Here is a 22,565-nt window from a genome sequence, read left to right as displayed (position 1 = left end):
ATTCCTAATAACTATCCTTTCCCACTGGCATATAAATGGGGGCACGGACACCACCCCAAATAATAATAATAATAATGACCAAGAAAGAAAAAGAAAGTAAAGCCGAAAGGGAAAAGGGGTGAAATATGAGATTATTTTAATATCATGTCAAATCTATCACAAAGTTAGATAAAAAAAAAAGTTTATTTAAAAGGTCAATATATTTGCTCATTTGCTTCGCTCATAATTATTCGAAACCTTTGAAAAAAATTAGTTTTACCCCAAATGCCATTTCTGGCCCCCTAAAAAATGTGGCTCATTACGCCACTGACTAACTCCCTCCTCTCCCTCTATAAACTAAAATAAAACCACTCACAGAGAACAATCAACCCCCCCCCCCCTGGTATAGTTCAGTGATAGGTCCATGGTGATATATACCGATCGATCATACCTATGATTACTTCAAGTCTCCAGTAGAATCAAGTTCAGACTCTGCCGGGAAGAAGTGCCATTATACAAACTCTAAATTGCACTTTTATCAATTAATGAATCGCGCCATCTTGAGAGCAAAGGCACGAATCTCGTATAGCAGGTGCATCTGTCTATCTTCTCTAGCTCCTCGGCTACAGCGCTAGTCCAGATTGGACCTTGTTGTTTGGAAGTGCCCTTTCCCAAAAGCTAACATAGAGGGCACATGTCTCCCAATCTCTAATCAGCGACAATCCACTCATCTTCGCTCCCCACCAAGCGAAGATGAGTGGATTGTCGCTGATTAGAGATTGGGAGACATGTGCCCTCTATGTTAGCTTTTGGGAAAGGGCACTTCCAAACAACAAGGTCCAATCTGGACTACTACAGCGCCTGCATATGCAATCTACGACCGAACAAGAGGATGTCGCGTCCATGGTCAACATCTGACGCTTCAATTTCTGGACCAATTGTACGCAGATCTACAAACTTCCGAATGATTTTGGAACTTTCTAGGAATTAGCTCAGGATATATTCTCACAGAAACATTACAATCATCAGGAAAATTGGTGTATTGACTGATGTCGGAGACCCATATCGAAGTGAAAAATATAATATTTGATGTTTCGAAGTGTAGTTGTTGATACCGGTACTTCGAAAAGTTTGAGGAGCCAGGAGTGAAATTTATTATCGCACGGATAATGTGCCAGGAGTAAGCCGAAGCTTGGCGGGTCAGAGCTCAGAGAAAGCCAAGTTGCGGAGGAACTCGCCGTGACTTTTGGAAACGAACTTAAAAAGCTGCTGATTTGAGAAGTTTACGTAGGTAGGTTGAAAACGTAATATTTTCATATAAACTTATGTACTGTTCAGCTGTTTGCAAATTGGACATTTTATTTCATAGAGTATCAACATTGTATCTATAAATTGTAGTAATTACTAGGCCTAGCTGAGGCAGCTCAGATCTTCCAAGGCGACCTTAGTTCAATTTCAACTGCAGTGTTTCACTTGGGCTCGGCATGCATAGTAGGCCGTAGGGTCTGGGGGAGCTCGGCAAGCGCAAGTTTATCATATCATTATATTGGTAATCTATGTATTTTTTATGGATAGCAACTAGTATCTAAGTGATAACCAATGTTTATTATTGACTTCACTCTCAGGACTCACTCAGGGAGCTCCTCAGTTGCTAATAATGGTGATTAATGATAATAAATGTTCATGATTATTTTTATTGATTTATATTATAATTTTCATTATTTGATAATACTAGAATTAGTAACTATAATGATGATGATAGTAACAATGATAATATTGATGAAATGATAATAATAAATAAATAATGAATTATTATTATTGTTATCATTAGTAGTATTATTGTCATTACTATCATGTATAAATATAGGATGGTGGGACGTGGGGTTGATATTATTTCCTCCCCTCCTTGGGATCAAACAACCATAGGCGGCGGAAGCGGGGGGGACGGGGGGGACGTGTCCCCCCCTAAATTTGAGGAGGGGGGGACGGTCCCCCCCTAAATTTGTTGCTGATGACCTTTTTTTTTTTTTTTTTTTTGCTTGTCAATTTATTTTCGTACGTCCCCCCTAAAATTTTTGGGAACTTTTTTTTTTTTTGCTTCTCCAAAAATTTTTGGTTGTCCCCTCCTAAAATTTTTGGCTTCCGCCGCCAATGCAAACAACCCCTCATAATATACTGATTGAAAACTTGAAATTTTGCTGCTTTTTATTATGAGGATCTACATGTACTGCATAAAGCTTTTAACAAAATAACATTATACAACACCAGGGGCGGCGGAGCGAATTTAAAAGTGGGGGAGGGGGGCACAGGGAAGAAAGGGCACATTTTTTTCGAAAAGTGTACTTTTAATACTAAGAAAACTTGCTTACACATACATGTACATGTAAAACAGGTCCTTTTCTTGCGAGGGGAACTTGGGTTAAAAAGGGCACTGATACGTCAAAAGGACGCCTATTAGAAGGCAAAGGGCACTTGCTAACGGCATAAAACAGGTCATTCTCAGGCATGAAAGGGGACAGAACTAGTTCGTGGGGGCACTTTTCTTGGATAAAAAGGGGCACTGATTCGACAAAGGGCACTTACAAGAAGGCAAGGGAGACTTGCTCACACATAAAAGGGGTCCTTCTCAGGTGAAAGGGGCACAGAACATGTTCGTGAGGGGCTCTTTTCTTGGGTAAAAAGGGGCACTGATTCAATAAAGGGCACTTACATGTACAAAAAGGCAAGGGGGACTTGCTCACACATACATAAAATGAGTCCTTCTCAGGTGAAAGGGGCACAGAACATGTTCATGAGCGAGGGGGCATTTTTCTTGCATGAAAAAGGGCAATTTTCAGTGCTTCAAAAAAGTGGGGGGGGGCACTGTGCCCCCAGCCCCTCCCCCAGGATCTCCGCCCCTGTAATACACCAAATGGCAAAATTTAAAAAGTCTCTACCATCCATGAGTAGCCCCCCCCCTCCCTTCATACTCTTCCTTTCTCAGTGTCCCCTCCACTGAGCCATCCCCCACTTAAAATATTTAATTTTGTGAAAAGAACCAAATATTTGAAATGTTAAATCTTAAATTATCCAAATCCAATTTTGATGAAATTATGTGTGCTCTTATTTATATTTCCTCTGCATGTTTAAATCAATCTGTCATTAGAATGGGCCTGAATTAATATTATATAAAATCAGATAGAATAATTGAGAAAATTACATAATTTTTCAACTTAACTTTAAATTTGAAAATGTAAAATAACATATCAAACATCTTAATTTCATTCTTTTTTTTCCAATCTTGTTCCTATATTTCTTTTGTAGCTATGTTGAATAATGATTGGAAAATTTTCAATAAGTTGCTAATGATTTTTTAAAACAAAGATTGGATATTTTGTCAAACTATTTTTAACAATCTTGGTGCAAAGAATTTTAATATAATGGATTATATTAGAATTCAAAATAAATGTTGGCTAATGATACATGTACCTGGGCGGCTTGCCATGTATAGCCAGCATATAAACTGTGCAGATCATTGTTAGTTTTAGGATTATATTCATGACCGTATTTTGATAGAATTATCATTTTTTTTATACCTGCTTGTATAACTGAATTAAGCATTTTAATTTTCAGTTTTTGGCTTGGCCTCCTTAACCGTTTTTAAGCCTCAAGCTTTAGTTGCTCATTCTGCAAGAACTTTTGTTTGCACCCCTTTTCCACTTTTATAATTTATAACTTTTTCTTGATATTTTAAGTTTACTTTTTTAAAATATTGATTTGATAATGTATTTACAATATGATATAATTACAAATACCTTCATGAAATGGTACACTAGCTGTATGTAACTTAAATATAAAAACACACCACAGAGTTACATCACCACACATCACATGACAACTAAATAGAGCACAGTACAACACAGGACCAAACAGTACTTAAAGGACAAGTCCACCCCAACAAAAACTTGATTTGAATAAAAAGAAAAAAAATTCAACAAAAGCATAACACTGAAAATTTCATCAAAATCAGATGTAAAATAACAAAGTTATGACATTTTAAAGTTTCGCTTCATTTCACAAAACAGTTATATGCACATGTTGGTTGGTATGCAAATGAGGGAACTGATGACATCACTCACTCACTATTTCTTTTGTATTTTATTATATGAAATATGAATTATTTTGATTGTCTTGTCATTGTCATGTGAAATGAAGTTTCATTCCTCCCTGAACATGTGGAATTCCATTATTTTAACATTTTTTGCTTCAGGCAAGGAGGTCCTAATCATCAAATTCCTAAAAATTGAAATATTGTATAATTCAAACAATAAAAACAAAAGAAATAATGAGTGAGTGACATCATCGACTCTCTCAATTAGATGTAACTGGCTCATTCATATAACTATTTTGTTAAAAATAAGCAAAATTTTGAAATGTCATAACTTTCTTATTTTACATTCGATATTGATGAAATTTTCAGCATTGTGCTTGTTGATTTTTCTCTATTGATTCAAAACAACATTTTTCTGAGGTGGACTTGAACTTTAACAATAACACCTGACGTTGTCTCTCTGAAAAGTTACACACCAACATCCCGTTGTAACTAAAACAATGGATGCTGATAGATACATGTAAAGGCCTAAATCTTAGAGGAAAAAGGCACTTTTTCTTGTAATATTGGGACATCATGTCTAGTACAATGTACATGCTGCTACATGTATACCTGTTCATAATGACTGGTTAATTGATTGTTTTCCATTAATTAAATGTTCGTTGCATTGTTGAGGAAACCGCAGTGTACCGGAGCAAGGGAGATAAAAGTCTCTCCATTACAACAAGGTGTGCAGGGTTTAATTAGATTTATTTCAACGAATCAGAAAGCACAGAGGAAATCAGCCGGCTCTTAGTGGTCAATTAAAATGGCAGGGTCAAATTTTTTACTCATTATCTATTTAATTGGCTATAGAAATGCATACTCCATCTTTAGAAATGAGAAATTTGATGAAGACCTAAGGTAGAAGAACAATTCATGAATGGTATTTCTACCCTGGCCGGTAGGACTGGAACCAGCAAGTACTGTAAGTAACCTGATTGCTCGGTGACTTCACGTTTTTCAACGAAGTTGGCGGAGTGGTGCAAGCCTACATATTACAACTTAACCCAAGACAACTGTGTACATAGGTATAATAGTTTATACTTCCTCTGTTCATATATCATACCCTTTTATAGCAAATTAGTTACTGACAGGGTAAAACACAAATTTGATTACATGCTTATGGGCACAAATTTTCTAACTGAACCTGTTCAGCAGTACTGTAGTTACATGTATGTAAAGAGCAGTCATTGAGATAGAATTTGTATTAATGATTTGTTTTCTTTATTGTGTAAATCACAGCAGACCGTGAACATGAAATTACACACGTAATGTCTTATCTGGTAATAATAATAATAGGCATTTATATAGCGCCATCTATCTAGAATCTATTCCGAGGTGCACAAAAAAAGAAAGAATGAGGGAGTTTGGATGAGTGTCAAAGTGCCAAACTAATAATAATAATAATATAATATAGGGTATTTATACTGCGCACATATCCACCTTGTTAGAAACTAATACTGTTCGGAAAGATAAGACCTCAGTTTTAGTAGTCTTATGCTTGAATACATGCAGATTTAAGCAGATAGAAATTTTCGATACTATACATGCATGTGCATCATTTTCTGGTTTTCTACAACTGTGCATTATTACTTAACCCACATGCCTAAACTTGACAAACAAGCTGTATTGTGTCTGCAGAATTTGGTTGTTGACTGAGTTTGATGGGAATGGGCCACCCATTTCCTCCTCAGGGAAACTCAGTAGGGTATCCTGGGACAAGTTCCTCACATGGATTCAATCATATTGTATCATCCATAATGTCTGCACTGTCTTGTTTCTCATGTATTCTACAGTAGGGGAGACCGGGGTTAGTTGGAACATGGGGTAAGTTGAAACATTGTAATTTTCTTTAACTCCTGTAAAGTAAATTTATGCAATACTGCCCTTTATTTATTTATTGTTATTGATAATACAACTGTTGTATTATCAATAACAATAAATTGAGGGCAGTATTGCATAAGTTTAATTCACAGGCGTTAAAGAAAATTACAATGTTTCAACTTCCCCCATGTTCCAACTAAACCCGGCCTCTCCTACTGCTATCATAGACCTACTGGTAACTTCTATGTAAAGCCATGATCCTACGGTCCTACCCTAGATATCATCTTTAAGGCCCCCATCTCACTAGGATGGCGATCATGGCGACCATGGCGAGCTGTCGAAATCCCGCAAAGCGTAGCAGAATCGTCCTCGAATTCTATTTTTAGCCTGCGAGGCGATTGCACTACAACTTCACTGCGACGGACCTGCGCTGAAGGCGATGGTAATACGCTGGTAGTACGACGCTGCCACTCTCTTGCCACGATTTGAGGCAGATGTGATGCGCTGCTTCTGCGATCAAAGCGACCGTACAACGAGGCCCATACGCTAATTAGGACCTCGGTACGGTGGTGCTACGAATGGAACGATTGTGTTACGTTCATGATGGGCTCTTGAAACGATTTCAAGCAATCGGCATATTGATCGCGGCACATGAGACATTTTTCAGTCGATTGCCAACCTCCGACCAAGATGGATGTCCAGAATTTGGTTGGACTTATACATCTTAGCATTATACAACAACTTCAATTAGAAGTTGAATACGAGGACCTGATACGAGGACAGTAGAAGGAGGAGGCCAAAAAGATACTGGGTCCGATCCTGGCTGTCACTTAAGTCATAATATACAATATATATTAAACTTTCACTCAAAAGATGTCGATGAGCTTAATAGTTAATATGAGGGATGCATCCAGAATTTCATAAAAGAGCATAAAAATGTTTTATATTTTGTTTATTTTTTTCCACAAAAGTTTGTCACTCAAAATTGTTAGGTAAATTCCTTTCAAATTTGCTTTCAAGAAGTAGTCTACTGATGTGAGAGCACTCATAAGGGGGGGGGGGGCACAATGCCAGAATCCCCATAAAGTGTGCTTTCCCAATCAATACATCAGTGATCGAATCATTAAAATTTTAATATTGTTTACTGTCACTGTAGTTAGAATTCATTCTATTTTTAAAACATATTCAATTTATATATTTTTGCGGAGGTAACCCATTTCGTCATCAAGACATGCGAGCGTCTTTTTTTTTCTCTTTCAAGCTGGCTCAGCAGTTAGATTTTCATCCTCCTACTATACCTCCTCCTCCTCTACCACCACCATAACCTCTTGTTCGCTTCCTCTTGGACCGCCGGCATAACAGATTGGGCAGCTTCCCTTTTTGGTCCTTTTTCTGGGAAGTATATTTGAAAACGTCGTGGTGTCGCCTCGTAATCTGTTGAAAATGTGATAATGCGCTACCATCGGCACGTTTCATAGCAGCGCAGACGGTCGCTGCTCAATCGCTGGCCAGTCATCAGCGGCGCAGCAAAAGCGCAACGCGAATGCCTGCAGCGGGCTGAGAACGTGTGCCACATGCCACCCAAAGGGAAAGCGTCGTGGTGGAAACGGTGTGAAGCGTGTCGAGCGCAAGGCAGTCGCCTCATAAACGGAAGCAGCGTAGCAGAATTGTCTTGGGAACGGGCCTGAAAAACACGGGCGATCGGTGCCGCTTTTAATGCGCTTCTACTACGCTTTGTGCGTTGGAGCTTCATTACAGCTACGAATATGTCATTTGTAATACGCTCTTGACTCGATTATGATGCGCTTTAGCACCTCCGCGATCTCGCTGCGTAAGTTTTGAACATGTTCAAAATTTTGTGGCGACCAGGAAGATGGTGGCGATCCTTGCCGCTTCAGAAAAGATCAAGGTACGATGGAGAAGATTGAAAAGATCAAGCCACGTTCAAGCTACGATATACCACGCTTTGTCGATTTTTGACGATCGCAGCGAAATCGCCATCTAGTGAGATGGGGGTATACCTTGGAACAAGTTAGCTTGTATGAAAACAGATCAAAGAATAATTTCAATGAAAGTTCCAGAACAATTTACATAAACAATCATGAACGCTTAAATGGTGAAATCAAGAATGCTATGTAGATTCTTTTTTTTTTGGTAATTCTACTAAGTACAACCTAATTGTAGACTGAAAATTTTATAGGCCTACTTTTGTTTTGCTTTGTATTAGGATGGATTGTATGGCATGTAAAAACTTATACCATTCAATCAAATGTGCATTAAATATTGATTTAGCATTCTAGGTTCCTGTCACCATGGAGATAAAATTGAAATATCCATGCTTTCACATTCTCTTCACCAATATCAGTGAATAAAAACACAATTTCCTGTTGTATGAGTTTGGGTTTCCATGATCTTCTACTTCATGATCTTATTAATGTTCACAATTCAGTTTTCTTACTTGCACTAAATGTTTTCAGTCTCCAACTCAGAAAATCCTCTTTGAAGGTTAGAAGATGGATACCAAAAATCCTAATGCGCCATGTATGTTTCTTTGATGGTTTTGAAAGCATTCCAGAAAGACATTACTAATTGCTTTTCTTTGCAGCAATCACTGAGTGAGCATACAGATTTGGATGGGAATCCCTTTAGAACGAGGTCCTCTTGTAATGCCATAATTGTCTTCTATTCATGAGGAGAACAGGATGGAACCATTGTGACATGGTATTAGTCTGTTTTATTACATCACAACCTTGTTCCTATACATTCCAATAGGGATTAGGATAAAGGATTTCCCTTTCTTGTCACCCTTTTAATCATCTTTTTAAACCAAGATTATCATGTACTTATCTCCATACTGGGATGTCTACCAAGGAAGTGGAATTCACAGCCATCTCCTTGTGCCGAAACACTACGAGGCTTCAGTGCAGTCTTCCTGCTTGCTCTTTGAAGCTGTAGCTCTTTGAAGCTGTATTACTGTAGTTCAATTTTGCACATTTTGGGGGTAACATTTGCATATATTGTAGGCATACATGTAGGTCCATAGATTCATCAATTTTTTTTATATGCTTTTAATTATGTTCATTGTTTCTGTTTTTACACCAAGAATCTCTATTCAGGATTATGTGCTTTCCCTTTTAATTTTACAATAGAGGTCCTATAGACTTTCAGTTTGCTAACTCATTTGGCAGCTTACATACGGGGGGGAGTCAAATATATTGCTGTACACACGCGTCACCAAAAAAACATGTTTAAAGGGGTGGGTTTTTTTCAGTTTTGGACGCGTGCTGCACATGCACTCGTTAAGGGTATCAAAAACACTGATTTAAAAACAGGGGTAGTTTTGAGAGACTGATCAATGGTCAATCGAAGGGTCAAACGTACATATTTTGTTTTCCAAAGCCTTTTTTTTAAAGACTAGCCAAACGTGTTTAGGTTATGTATTTTTCCCCCTAGTTTTTTTCTCTGGCATCATATTCTGGCGAGAACTTGTTTAGGGGCCAAAATGTATAAATAAAGCCTGCAAAAAAGATTATTTTGCACAGAGAAAAACTCGTTTAGGGGGTGTTTGGAAATAAGTTGGTCACGCGTGTGTACATCAATACTTTTGACAGGCCCCCAGGCTTACTTACATATATGCCTATTACTTTCTGCTCTCCTGCTTTATACTGACAGTAAGAAATTCAAAGTTGTTTTTGTCTCACCTGCGTAGCAGTGTGAGACTATAGGCGCCGCTTTTCCGACGGCGGCGGCGGCGGTGGCGTCAACATCAAATCTTAACCTGAGGTTAAGTTTTTGAAATGACATCGTAACTTAGAAAGTATATGGACCTAGTTAATAAAACTTGGCCATCAGGTTAATCAAGTATTACTGAACATCCTATTAGAGTTTCATGTCACATGACCAAGGTCAAAGGTCATTTAGGGTCAATGAACTTAGACCATGTTGGGGGAATCAACATCGAAATCTTAACCTGAGGTTAAGTTTTTGAAATGTCATCATAACTTAAAAAAAAATATATGGACGTACATGTAGTTCATTAAACTTGGACATAAGGTCAATCATGTATCACCAAACATCCTGCATGAGTTTCATGTCACATGACCAAGGTCAAAGACTCAAAGGTCATTTAGGGTCAATGAACTTTGGCCAATTTGTGGGTATCTGTTGAATTACAATCAAAACTTTAAAAGTTTTTGGATCTAATTCATGAAACTTGGACATAATAGTAATCAAGTATCACTGAACATCCTGTGCAAGTTTCAGGTCACATGATCAAGGTCAAAGGTCATTTAGGGTCAATGAACTTTGGCCGAATTGGGGGTATTTGTTGAATTACCATCATAACTTTGAAAGTATGTTGGTCTAGTTCATAAATCTTGGACATAAGAGTAATCAAGTATCACTGAACACCCTGTGCACATTTTAGGTCACATGACCAAGGTCAAAGGTCAATGAACTTTGGCTAAATGGGTTATCTGTTGAATTACCATCATAACTTTGCAAGTTTATTGATCTGACTTTTGAAACTTGGACATAAGAGTAATCAAGTATCACTGAATATACTGTGCAAGTTTCAGGTCACATGATCAAGGTCAAAGGTCATGTGAGGTCAGTGAATTTTGGCCACATTGGGGGTATTTGTTGAATTACCATCCTATCTCTGTAAGTGTATTGGTCTAGTTCATAAAACGTGGAAATGAGAGTAACCAAGTATCACTGAACATCTTGTGCGAGTTATAGTAGTTTTCAAAGTCAGCAATGCTGCTATGTTGAATCGCGTGATGCAGGTGAGACGGCCAGAGGCATTCCACTTGTTAGTACTTGATTTCCGATTTTCCATGTTATACCTTTTTTTAAGGAAAAAAATCTGAATTTTGAACTAATCAAAATATTAGGCCTATAATTTTGTATTGATTATTTATAGTTTTCTTGGACCTGATGTCTTTTTTACATTGTGTAAATATCATTTGACCAACCATGGTCTTTTTCTATATCATTTGACCAACAATGGACCTACAATGTACTGGACCAACTGACCAACCCATGTTTTGTTCAACATGCTTGGGTTTCTCCTCCAGCAAAGGGAGAGAAAATATACAACTTAAATCCATGATGGAGGCATTACAGAGTAGAGGAATGCCTTCAGAAAGAAATGAAAACAAGCCTACATTGTAAGCAATCTGTCCCTGTGGGTTCATTCTCACACCTGCATTGGATTTAGGTTATAGTCTGAACTCAAGTGCAAAGAGGACATTCACTTTGCTGTACCCTGGCTTTACCTTCTTGTCAGTGTACAATCCTTTCACAGAATAAGGATTGCAAAAGCTCCTAGGTATTTGTGATGTTCTTTTAAATCCACTGTCTTATAGGATTTTGTTCTGTACTTGAAGAAAGCAGAAAAAAATCAAGAATAGCATGATGTGGACAGGAAAAAAAAAGAATATGATTGAAAATGGGAAAAATTTAGAGTTGCCTGTCTATTGGTAAGTTTACATGTAATTGTGATGGGTATTCATTTTTTAGATATTGTATGAATGAGAAAATCTCCAACACATAAAGGTCAATACCGTAATTATGTTATCCAAATTTTCCATGACTCAGTGGACAATAAAAATGAAATCTTGAGATGAATGTAGAGTTGGCCTATATGAAATCAACTTGTTTTTAAAATCATGTTCTGGTTGTGTTGTGAAAAGTGGAAATATTGAAATGACTTTCTGAAAAGTTTTGATAGTCTCTCAATCAGATTTATGTAGACCCTACTACATGTACATGTACAGTGTACTTACATATTTACCTGTAAGCCCTATGTGATATAGACGAATGTAGACTTATGTTATGAGGTGATAAAATATTTTTTTAGTCTACTGCCAAGTTTAAGTCCTGCAGTGAATTAATATAATTCTCATTGTGATGGTCACATGAAATACATGTATTTGAAAGGACAGACATATATAATGTCCATGGACATATCAGCCCTGAGACAAAAGGATTCAAGAAATCTAAGATTTTCACAATTCTCTGAGCTTGAATCCTCACCCCCTATCCTAGGTTTACAGAACTCTTGTATGTATTGGTTTCAACCCCCTGGATTGCCCTATAGAAAAAAGCTAGCATTATGTGATTACCTCTCATCTGCTTTCATACCTACTTGATAAAAAATACCAGTATATTGCGAGAATGTGTCAAGACATATTATTGAGTGATAATTTATTTTGTTCATTCGCAACCATTTGGACTGGTTAACAAAGTTCCAATAATTTCCACAAGATCTTTATTTCTTCAAATTTGCTTTATAAGCTTCAAAAATCTGTGTTACCTTGGAGACTTCCCAGCGAAAGTTTTTATGAGTATGTATTGTACGTGCTCACACTGTTTTTCTGATCTTGGTGGAATTCCTGATCAGAGAATAGTCTAGGGATAAGTTACAACATGTGTCAATGTAGTATCTTGCCATCCAGTGGTAATTTCATTGAAATCCTTGATTTTGATTGGCTGTTGATCATGGTTACAACATGTAACAAGGCCCCACGTATATAATTTTGTGAGTGGGTATGAAAGCAGCTTGTATTCTACCTGTGCATCTATCTCATTCTAAAAACAGGTGACAAATCTATCAAAACCACTGAAATCTAGAAAAATATTAAGGTGAATGAGCTCCACCAATATTACTCACCATGAGGTGTTTTTTGGCACTTTCGTTTTTCATTGAGCCGTGATAATGCAGAAAGTAAAAAATATTGGGGCTCAGGGATTTTTTTTTTGGCATAAGAACTATTTCCATTAGCTACCAATAAGGTTCAGGATAGACAAAACTTTCAATTCCCCTTCTTTTAGGCATATTTTAATATGAATATGATATATAGGCATACAGAGGCAGAAAAAAAGGAAAGAATTTGATGCGAGGGAATAGACGTGTTTTGATTGCGATATTTTATGCACAGTTGAAAGCCTTAGTTATATCCTCTTTTCAGCCACTGAATTTCAGTGTGTAGCCTTTAAAAGTCGTAACAAAAATACCTATTAAAGGCTCCATTATGAATTGATTATTCAGCTTGAATTTTAATTCTGAACTTAATTATAAAAAAAATCAATATTCTGAATACCGTACATGAAAAGCCCTACGTGTAATAACTTGTGTAGGTTTTCATTCAGCATTGGAAACACATGAGGGGGATGGGCGATTTTGCCCTAATGACAGCCTAATTTCCCCTGCCATTCCCCCAAAATGTATGCTTTGGGGCGACCATTCTTTCTAGAGTTGCCCCTTGAACCTTGAAGAGTAATCCCTTTCAGCAGCTTCAAAGCTATCCCCAAGATCTGTCACAAAATATTCAAGATTATTGAAAATCAATATTACTGGTGGAATAATGGTAATTTGCTTTAACTGCATAATTGCTTGTTACCCCTAAAAGGTTGCCCTTAGAATGAAAGAAACGGCCCCAAAAAGTTTTGCAATCGCCCCATTGTGAAAAAAGGACAGCTCCTAAAAGTTTAAAATTATTTCCTACAGTATGTACCCTGTTCTTCTTTGTACATGACTGTTATCAGCAGTCTTTAGGTAGAAAATTCCTACTGAGTTTGGACCGCAGCACAGTGTGATTTTCATTTCCCAGAATATCATCTTCCTGCTTCATGTCTACATGATCTTTGCAAGTTCAAATACTCCTCCTGTCCTTTTAACACATATTGTAGTGATTGATTTTTTATTGAACGATTCCATTGCTTGATCAACTGCGAGTCATGAATTTCTTAGTGTTTTTTTTTTAACATGTCCCAGGATTATATGATTTTACTTGCAGGTGAAAAAGTTACTGATGACAAAAAAAAGTCTTTTTCAATAACAATATGGAATCATTTTGGGTCTTTGAGATATTAGAAGAGAGTGAATCTGATATTGGTTCTACATATGTATTTTCTTACTTTCTGGTACATGTATGCCTGCTGACTTTTTACTGAGCTTATTAAAATATTGCAGATAGATACCGGTATTGCTGTGTAACTTATAAATGTAAAAATGCTAGTACCTCCATACAATTAATGTTTATGTTATATTTTTAAAAGGCACATAATGTGCATGTGCTCATGTAAAGTATGGTGTATTGAGATATGGCCAATAATATTCATGAGATAAGACAGGGCTTTCCTTTAAATCCCCTGAATCATGTTATAGCGGTAGTCGTGTCACGTCTGGCTCACGATGTCTCATCTTTACCTCACCTCCACCCTCGTCCTCCAAATCAAACAATTTTGGGGAAGTAAGTTTTTCTGAAAAGAAGCGATATTTTGAGATATATGCAGTTTGAAATCAGGCTCCATCAAAATGTAAAATCAGTTTGAAAATTAGAGTTTGGGAGATTACTTTCTTAAAGGACAAGTCCACCCCAACAAAAACTTGATTTGAATAAAAAGAGAAAAATTCAACAAGCACAACACTGAAAATTTCATCACAATCGGATGTAAAATAAGAAAGTTATGGCATTTTAAAGTTTCGCCTATTTTCAACAAAATAGTTATATGAACGAGCCAGTTACATCCGAATGAGAGAGTTGATGACATCACTCACTCACTATTTCTTTTGTATTTTATTATATGAAATAGGAAATATTTTTATTTTCTCATCATTGTCATGTAAAATGAAGTGTCATGTAAAATGAAGTTTCATTCCTCCCTAAACACGTGGAATTCCATTATTTTAACATTTTGTGCTTCAGGCAAGGAGGTCCTAATTGTCAAATTCGTAAAAATTGAAATATTGTATAATTCAAACAATAAAAAACAAAAGAAATAGTGAGTGAGTGACGTCATCGACTCTCTCATTTGGATGTAACTGGCTCGTTCATATAACTATTTTGTTGAAAATAAGCGAAACTTTGAAATGTCATAACTTTCTTATTTTACATCTGATTTTGATGAAATTTTCAGCATTGTGCTTGTCTGATTTTTCTCTATTGATTCAAATCAACTTTTTTCTGAGGTGGACTTGACCTTTAATAACGAACATACTGAAGCTTCTTGACATGCACTCATCAGAGTAAATTCGCATGAATTACTAAAAAGCTTAGTTATAGATTACTCTCTATTAAAATTCTCATATTTGGTGCTTCAAAATTGCAGACTTCGTACATGCAGATAACTCTCAGTATGTTTTGTACTAAGATTTACAGATTATTTCTTTCATAAAGTACAGATATATTACTGATAATATATTGATAATGTGATAAATTAATACACCAAGTCCAGTCAATGCAAGTACATGTACATGTAGTGTGTTGAATAGAAAGGTTTTTAGAACATTCTTTGAATAATTCAACAGTGCATTTCTAGTGTACGCTGAAAGTCTATGTACATCTCATATTTTAGTTACCAATTGCTTTCAATAGTTCATTTCCCAGAATTGTTGATTTTTTTTCTTGAGGGAAATTGTTGAAATGTATGCTGTTTTAATTTTTTTTACGAAGTACTGAAGAGAAATCTGAAATTCAAAATCCTTCATTTTTTGTTTTGTTTTGCTCAGCACTTACAATCAGGAATTTCTTTTGATTTTGTCTTATTTAGATGAATGAGGTAATTTGCCTCAATCTCATTGCTGTTTATTCTGAAGGAAATTATACCCTTTTCATAAACCTATCCTCCAATTAGCCACCTAAGAGTAATGCGGATAATTCAATAAAAATTGTGTTCATAAACTCCGAAAATAAGCCGCATTATTTTTACGAGCGCCCGTCCTGAAAAAGGCGGATAATCGCCATGACAACTGGACACGCCCCCTCCGATGCGGTTGTGTTGGAAAAGGGTGACCTTGTGACCGCACCATGGCAATTATCCGCATTATTTGGAAATGCGTTCATAAACTCAAAATCTTATCCCGATGCCGCTATCATGCGGATAATCGCAGCATCAGAGTAATGCGGATAACTCTTGTCCTCCTCCAATACCGTGTTTACACATTGACTCGGCTCGCGTGTTGAATCCGCGAGTCGGGTTGAAGACTGCGAAGAAGGGATCAGAGATCGCGTTTATACGTACATATGAAAAGGCGAGTTCAACACGGCTCGCGGATCTCGAACGGAAGAAGAATTATGACGTCGCAAATTAAAGGCGGGAAATTCACCGCCGGAATCGAATCTTGTCCGTGCGAACAACAACAATGCCAAAAGTGAAAGCGCGCGCAGTGACCTAGGTCAAGAGAGTTCTACACGGCTTTCTGTTTACACACGAAAAAATTGCCGAGTCTGACTCGGGTCGCGGGTTGAAACCTTCGATTTTGTAGGATCGATAAAGCCGTGTTCGACACGGCTCGCGGATCACTCTGATCGCGTTTACACAGCATAAAATTGCCGTGTTGAGCACGGCTCTGGTGTTCAACCCCCGAGCCGAGTCAATGTGTAAACACGGTAAAATTTTACGACCAAATTATGCTGCTATTAGCTGCCTAATTCATACTAATTGGGTTTATGAAAGGGGTATTAGTGCAACCAAGTTTAGAGAAGTTCCAGGCTCCAAAAGGTCTTGTAAATTTGTATGTAGGAAGCAAAAAGTGACAAGCTAGCCACTAGGTTTCTATCTCTTAATCCTTTACAGAAGTGATACAGAAGTGCTGGCAATCTTTGTTAATAAGTGAGGAAAAAGAGTTTGATGTCGTTGCTATACTGGTCAAAGTGGCATTTTTGATTGTCTCTTTATTGGCAGTACAGAAAAGGAAATTAAAGGCCAAAGGCAAGATAAACGGCACTGTTCAAAGTTTATAAAATAGAAGGTCCAAAAACGGAATATGTCACTAGATCTTTTTGGAATAAAAAGCTATTGAATTTAGTCAAAACCAATGATTTTTTTATTAGGGGTGGTCCAGGCTTGAGATATTTATATCTCAATAAATAGAGTAAAATTCACAAAGCAAAATGCTGAAAATTTGATCAAAATTTTATAATGAATAACAAAGTTATTGAATTTTAAAGATTTGCATTATTCCGGTGAAACAGTTCTAGACATGTCTTTATGAATATTCATTAGGTGGGCTGATGATGTCATATCCCCACTTCTTCTTTGTATTTTATTATATGAAATAAGGATTACTCAAAAATTTTCTGCCAAGAACCAAAACAATTTGATTGACGATTGACAACTGATTAAGTGCATTAGTTATTTATTGCCACAACTTATTTCATCATAATGGAGACACATCATTTACACATGTATGCAAAAATGAAATATTTATTTTTTCATGTCATAACATAAAAAAAGGAGAAGTGGGGATGTGACATCATTAGCCCATCTAATGAATATATATGACGTTGTGCATATAATAATATGGGTAATAATATGCTCTAACACGCTTTGAGCCATTCTGGGAAAAGCGCTTTATAAAAATTGGCTATTATTATTATATAACTTTCACAAAATAGTGATAAATTTAAAAATTCAACAACTTCGTTATTTGTTGTCCAATTTTGATGAAATTTTCATTATTTTGCTCTGTGAATTTTACTCAGATTTATTCAGATATAAAAAGTTTCAGCTCGGACCATCCCTTTAATCACATTCATAATACCTCCTGTGTATTATACATGTACCAATTATTTTTGCAGTGTACACCGTTTTAGTGTTTCCACCAACTGTGTCACGTATAGAATGTGCTGCTAAATTGGATCAATGTTGGTGTACTTGGTTTGTACCTATTCCTGCAACAAACTTATTAGCAACTACATGGCCACAAATGCTTCGTCCTTGACCCTGAGCCTACATCATGCCACTGTCATGTGCCACAGTAAACACGTATACTATGGATATATGTATAAAGCATTGGCTTTACATCTTGTTCCTATTGCACGAGGAGGAACGATTTGATTCGGAGGGTTGAGTTGGAATCCAACCTCCAAGTCAATGTCATGAACCTCCGTAGTCACAGCAGGAGACTGGCTCCCCGTCTGATTCTATGTCATTGATCCACAGCCCCTTGTCTCTTCATGCCCTATTTCTAGTTCGGTAAATAGTCCTCTGTACATGTGTACATGTGTTTATAGTCCGGTATGTCTCCAATTACAGCTAGGGTGCCCCACTCCCCCCCCCTCCCCTTCCCTCCTTATGCACATCCTGAAGTTTTGGCAGTAAGCTTGGGACTTGATAAACATTCTTTCCTGTCAAATTATATGGCCCCTCTCTATCTGTCTCTCTCCATCTCTCTCTCACTTCCCCTCTGTCTATATTGACTGCCCCCCCCCCTCCCTCTTGCTAGTATCTCACCCAACTTCAGTAACTTCAGTTTTTCTTTCTCCCTTTTTAATTTTTTTACCTTTTTTCTTTTCTCATGCATTGCATATATATAGGCCTACATCATTTTATCTTTGAAATCCTATTCCACGTTACAAATTTGACAATGAACTTCTTTATTCCTTCCATCTTCCCTCACTCGCATTTCGTTGAATATCACAGTTACTGGTATCAAATTTCACATCTACAGCACTTGCTTCAAATGCGCAATATGTAGGTCTACGTCTACAACATTCAATTTTTCCTGGACAGATTTTTTGTGCTGTTAAGAGCTATAGTCTCGGTATATAGGGTTTAGGCCTACTAGATTATGGATTTTTTATATGAATTTGATATCTTTCGAGCTGAAGCACAGCAGGGGAGTTTGCTGGTGATATAGTATTGCATCAGTCATTTTGGCATTATCAATCTGTCATCAATGATCAAGCATAGTAAGTAATCTATAGCATAGGCATAGCTGCATTCACTTTCAGGATTCTGTGCAAAATAAAGAGAATTTGCTCTGTATGGTTTCTTCTCCAAGTATATAGGAGAGAAAATTGTTTTCACCCTCAACCTTTCAAGTTGTTTTGATATTTCTGGTTACAGACAAATGTTGGTAGTTATGATAGTATATTTGTTTGTTTTCAGCAAATTCTAATTAATGATTCATAAAATAAATTGTCAAAGGTACATGTATAGGTAGGTAGTTTTATATTGGCAAAGAAATCCTTAGAGCTCTCATTTTGCTTCCATTTGGTGAATTTATTTTTTTTCTCCTGCTTTTTATCTTATTGTTGTATCCACACAAAACTTGAAAAAGAAAATAAGATGGCAATATTAATAATTAAAAAAAACATCAGTAAGGGATGTAATCATGCAGTGTAATTAAGTTTTTATCACCCTTAATTTACTGTGTTTCACCACCTACAATATTGCCAATGTACTATATAATTAAACTAAATCCTGATTGAAAATTGAAATTTCTCAGTGTTCCTTTCTGTGGGACATTAAAAAAAAACTCTCATAAAAACATTCATTCTACTTGAGTACAATGCTGATGATTATATCGTTCAGTCTTGATAGCTCCGCACAGGTGTTCATCCTTTTCATCAAAATGAAAAACACTTTAACGATGCATCATTTTGTAAAGCTTTATTTATTCTATTATCAAATTGATCTCATTTTATCAGATATACAGGTACATGTAGCTGAAAAGGGTAATCAAGTTTTATAATTAGGAGGGCAGATTCTTTATCATTCCTTCACCTCTGTGGATGGAACTTATTTGTTGGCAAAAAGTGCAATCTCTTTAGAAACTTCCTCACCACAAGCCAAGTCTGAATGCTTTTCTTATTTAAGCTGCATACCTCTTCATAGAAACCTAGAATGCTTTTATGGTATCTGGCTGCTATTTTGAAATCAGCAAGTCTCTGCTCTGAAATTTTCAACCGTTTTGGGTTGAAAATACATGCAGACGAGATATGCCAACAAATGTATGAGATGGATTTATACTCAAACAACTTTGTTTTAAATGTTTTTTTAATTTTTATTTTACTGACTACAGGTATGTTTTTACATTAATGACTTTCCATGATCAAGCCTTTTTACTTAAAGGACAAGTCCACCCCAACAAAAACTTGATTTGAATAAAGAGAAAAAAATCTAACAAGCATACACTGAAAATTTCTTCAAAATCGGATTGCTCGATAGCTCAGTTGGTAGAGCGGGGGTTTCGGATTCTGGTGACCCAGGTTTGATTCTCACTTGGTGTGCATGAGCTAGTGCCCTTTGGTAAGGCATTAATAATCATTACCAGGTCCCTCAGAGAGGACCTTAAGCCTTCAGTCTTCTGGTTGCTTGCTTACAAGCATTCATGCTTCCGTAGCAATAAGGTTAAAAAAATCCCCACTATTTGCCATGTAAAATTGGTGTGAAAGTTATGACATTTTTAAAGTTTTGCTCAATTTCACAAAACAGTTGTGTACATCCTGGTCTGTATGCAAATGAGGGGACTAATGATGTCACTAACTTTTTCTTTTGTATTTCATTATCTGAAATATAGATTTATTGTGATGCCGTAGTGATGTAAGGCAAGAACTACCCTGACATTTACTCCAATACATGATATGGCTAAAATATTTTTTCAATAGTTTTACTTCTGATTATTTTTTTTCTTTCATGAGGACATAATCATATATACTACGTGAGTTATATTTAGATTACTGCCATGTGAGGTAAATGGGTACTTTGGAGACAGCCACAAATCCTTGATAATTAGTACATGGCCTTTGGGAATGTTGTCATTGTCCCTGGTCATTATTTATTGCTAATTTGAAATCTACAGTCTTATAAACCTGTTCTCATTACGTGTTCCAAAACTAGTTTACTGGAAACCGGTTCAGGAAACCAGTTTGGAAGACCGCTTTGCTAGCGTTCCCATTTGATCATCCGAAAGTGGTTTTCAAAATCACTTTTCATGTAAAGCAATCTTGTTGCTACGGGAACGCTCTCAGTGTGGTGACAAATTTTACGTGAAATTTGAAACCACAGCGAAGGCATTCTTCACACAGCGTGTAAACTGTAAAGTACATGTAGCGTGCTCAAAATGTGCGAAGATCACTTCCCGAAGAATGGTTGTGTCCTCACTTGCACTAAAACCAGTTTAATGAGGCAAAACGATCTTGAAAACTACATCACGAGGTGGTTTTATGAACTGGTTTGGAAGATCGCTTCCAACTTCCAAGATTGCTTTGACGTTGACTGTTCTCATTACACGTCAAACTAGTTTCCAGTAAACTAGTTTTAGGAAGGTAGTGAGAACGGTGTCTTAAGGATGTCAATTTTTCAAGGTCGCAGGTATTTTGGCAATGTGAAAGCAATTTACGGGAACTTTTAGCCCAGCGTGTAGTTGGGCACGGGCACCGTGAGTGGCTGCTGAGCTAGTGGTTTTGAATCTTGCGCCTTGCCTGCTTATCAGACCATATTGTGCATGCTTGTAACTTCAGGAACTTATCCCGAAGGGTATGTTTCAGGGTGGTGTGAATGCAGGAATAATTAATGGGTATTTCTTAACCTAAAACAAGTTCTCGTAATTTAACGTGGATTTGAAACCAACTAAACTTATCATTTGAACAATCATCACCAAGTGATTAAGTTTAAATTAGCAAAATTAGAAATGCAAAGACTCATTTAATACCTAATCTTCACTTCTTTTTTAAACACCAGCTTTCAATACCAAATTTATAACATGAAGCCCCCCAAAATGATCTTGTGTCTGGTTCACAATAATCCCACACCCTGTGGTAACCCTGCGATGTGAGAGGCAACTGTTTGGCGCATTTGTCAAACACCACTTGACCCATGCAACAAAGGTGAAACAGTGATGGATTTCTGTGGTTTCTGTTTGAAATATTGCAATAGATCAGTCTAAATCTTGCTTTCAATCAACTGAATGAAAAAAAAGAAGAAATACCAGTCAATCAAGAGAGTAAATGGTGGACAGATGTGGAGATCAACTTTTAAAGTATGTGAATTTGAGATGCATGGTCATTGTGGTTTAAAGAGATGGATTAATTTTGATATTAAAAATGAAAGTTGCTTCTGAAAAAAAAGGTTAAGTGTATCTTTTTTTTTATTTAACCACTATATAGTCAGATATTTTATACAAAAATGGTAGCCATTATTTCAGTATCTTAAAAACATTGAAAAATAATTTAGCTTTGTTTTTTTCATGCTTGAGTACATAGCGGGTGCATGAGCCACCGCAGTGCACCCATGACACACAGAGATTATGCCTATAAGAAGTATTAGTATGGTGTTACGCTTAAAATTTTTGTTCCATGACATTGCCTATACCCTATCCTAAACCAAACCCTAACATAAAACCCTATTGCAATTTGCAACCCCAACCATGGAGCTAACCATGCATCTTACTCAAAATAAAGCCCAGAGCAATTGTCGTGAGCAAATGTTGTGTCACCAAAAATTCTTACGTGAATGTCTTGATGTGTTGTTCACTTAGTCCACAAAGCTCACATTTTTTGCAGTTTACAGTTTTACAAGGGTAGCTGAGACAATGATTTTGATTATAGAATCATGTAAAAGGTTGTTCACGGTCACTTACTGTCTTATTGAAAAACCTTCACCTCACGACTGAACAATATGATGTATATATATCGGACCAACATCCTGAACTATTATATATTTTTTAATAACTGATGCTTTTCTGCATGTTTGTTTGACACGCAATGATTCATGACATAAGAGTAATTTACTTATATTATTATAATATACACCATATTGATCCTTTATTGCACCAGCAGTATACATTTTGCAATTTCAACTGATTCCCATGTTAGCTGTGTCCTTTATACTTTAT

General features: G+C 36.6%; 1 protein-coding gene across 1 annotated transcript in view; it reads left to right on the top strand.

The window, feature by feature from the left end:
- Positions 1-856: 856 nt before the first annotated feature.
- The window catches only part of LOC121407600 (twisted gastrulation protein homolog 1-A-like), a 33,387-nt gene continuing 11,678 nt past the window's right edge, over positions 857-22,565 (top strand). Inside the window, exon 1 of the mRNA XM_041598749.1 lies at positions 857-1,270. The gene's annotated coding sequence lies outside the window, so the exon portion shown is untranslated. The remainder of the gene's footprint in view (positions 1,271-22,565) is intronic.

Source organism: Lytechinus variegatus, chromosome 2, assembly GCF_018143015.1.
Source record: "Lytechinus variegatus isolate NC3 chromosome 2, Lvar_3.0, whole genome shotgun sequence".
Classification (NCBI taxonomy): Eukaryota; Metazoa; Echinodermata; class Echinoidea; order Temnopleuroida; family Toxopneustidae; genus Lytechinus; species Lytechinus variegatus.
The sequence above is the reverse complement of the archived record's forward strand: the minus strand, read 5'-3'. Positions and strand labels throughout refer to the sequence as shown.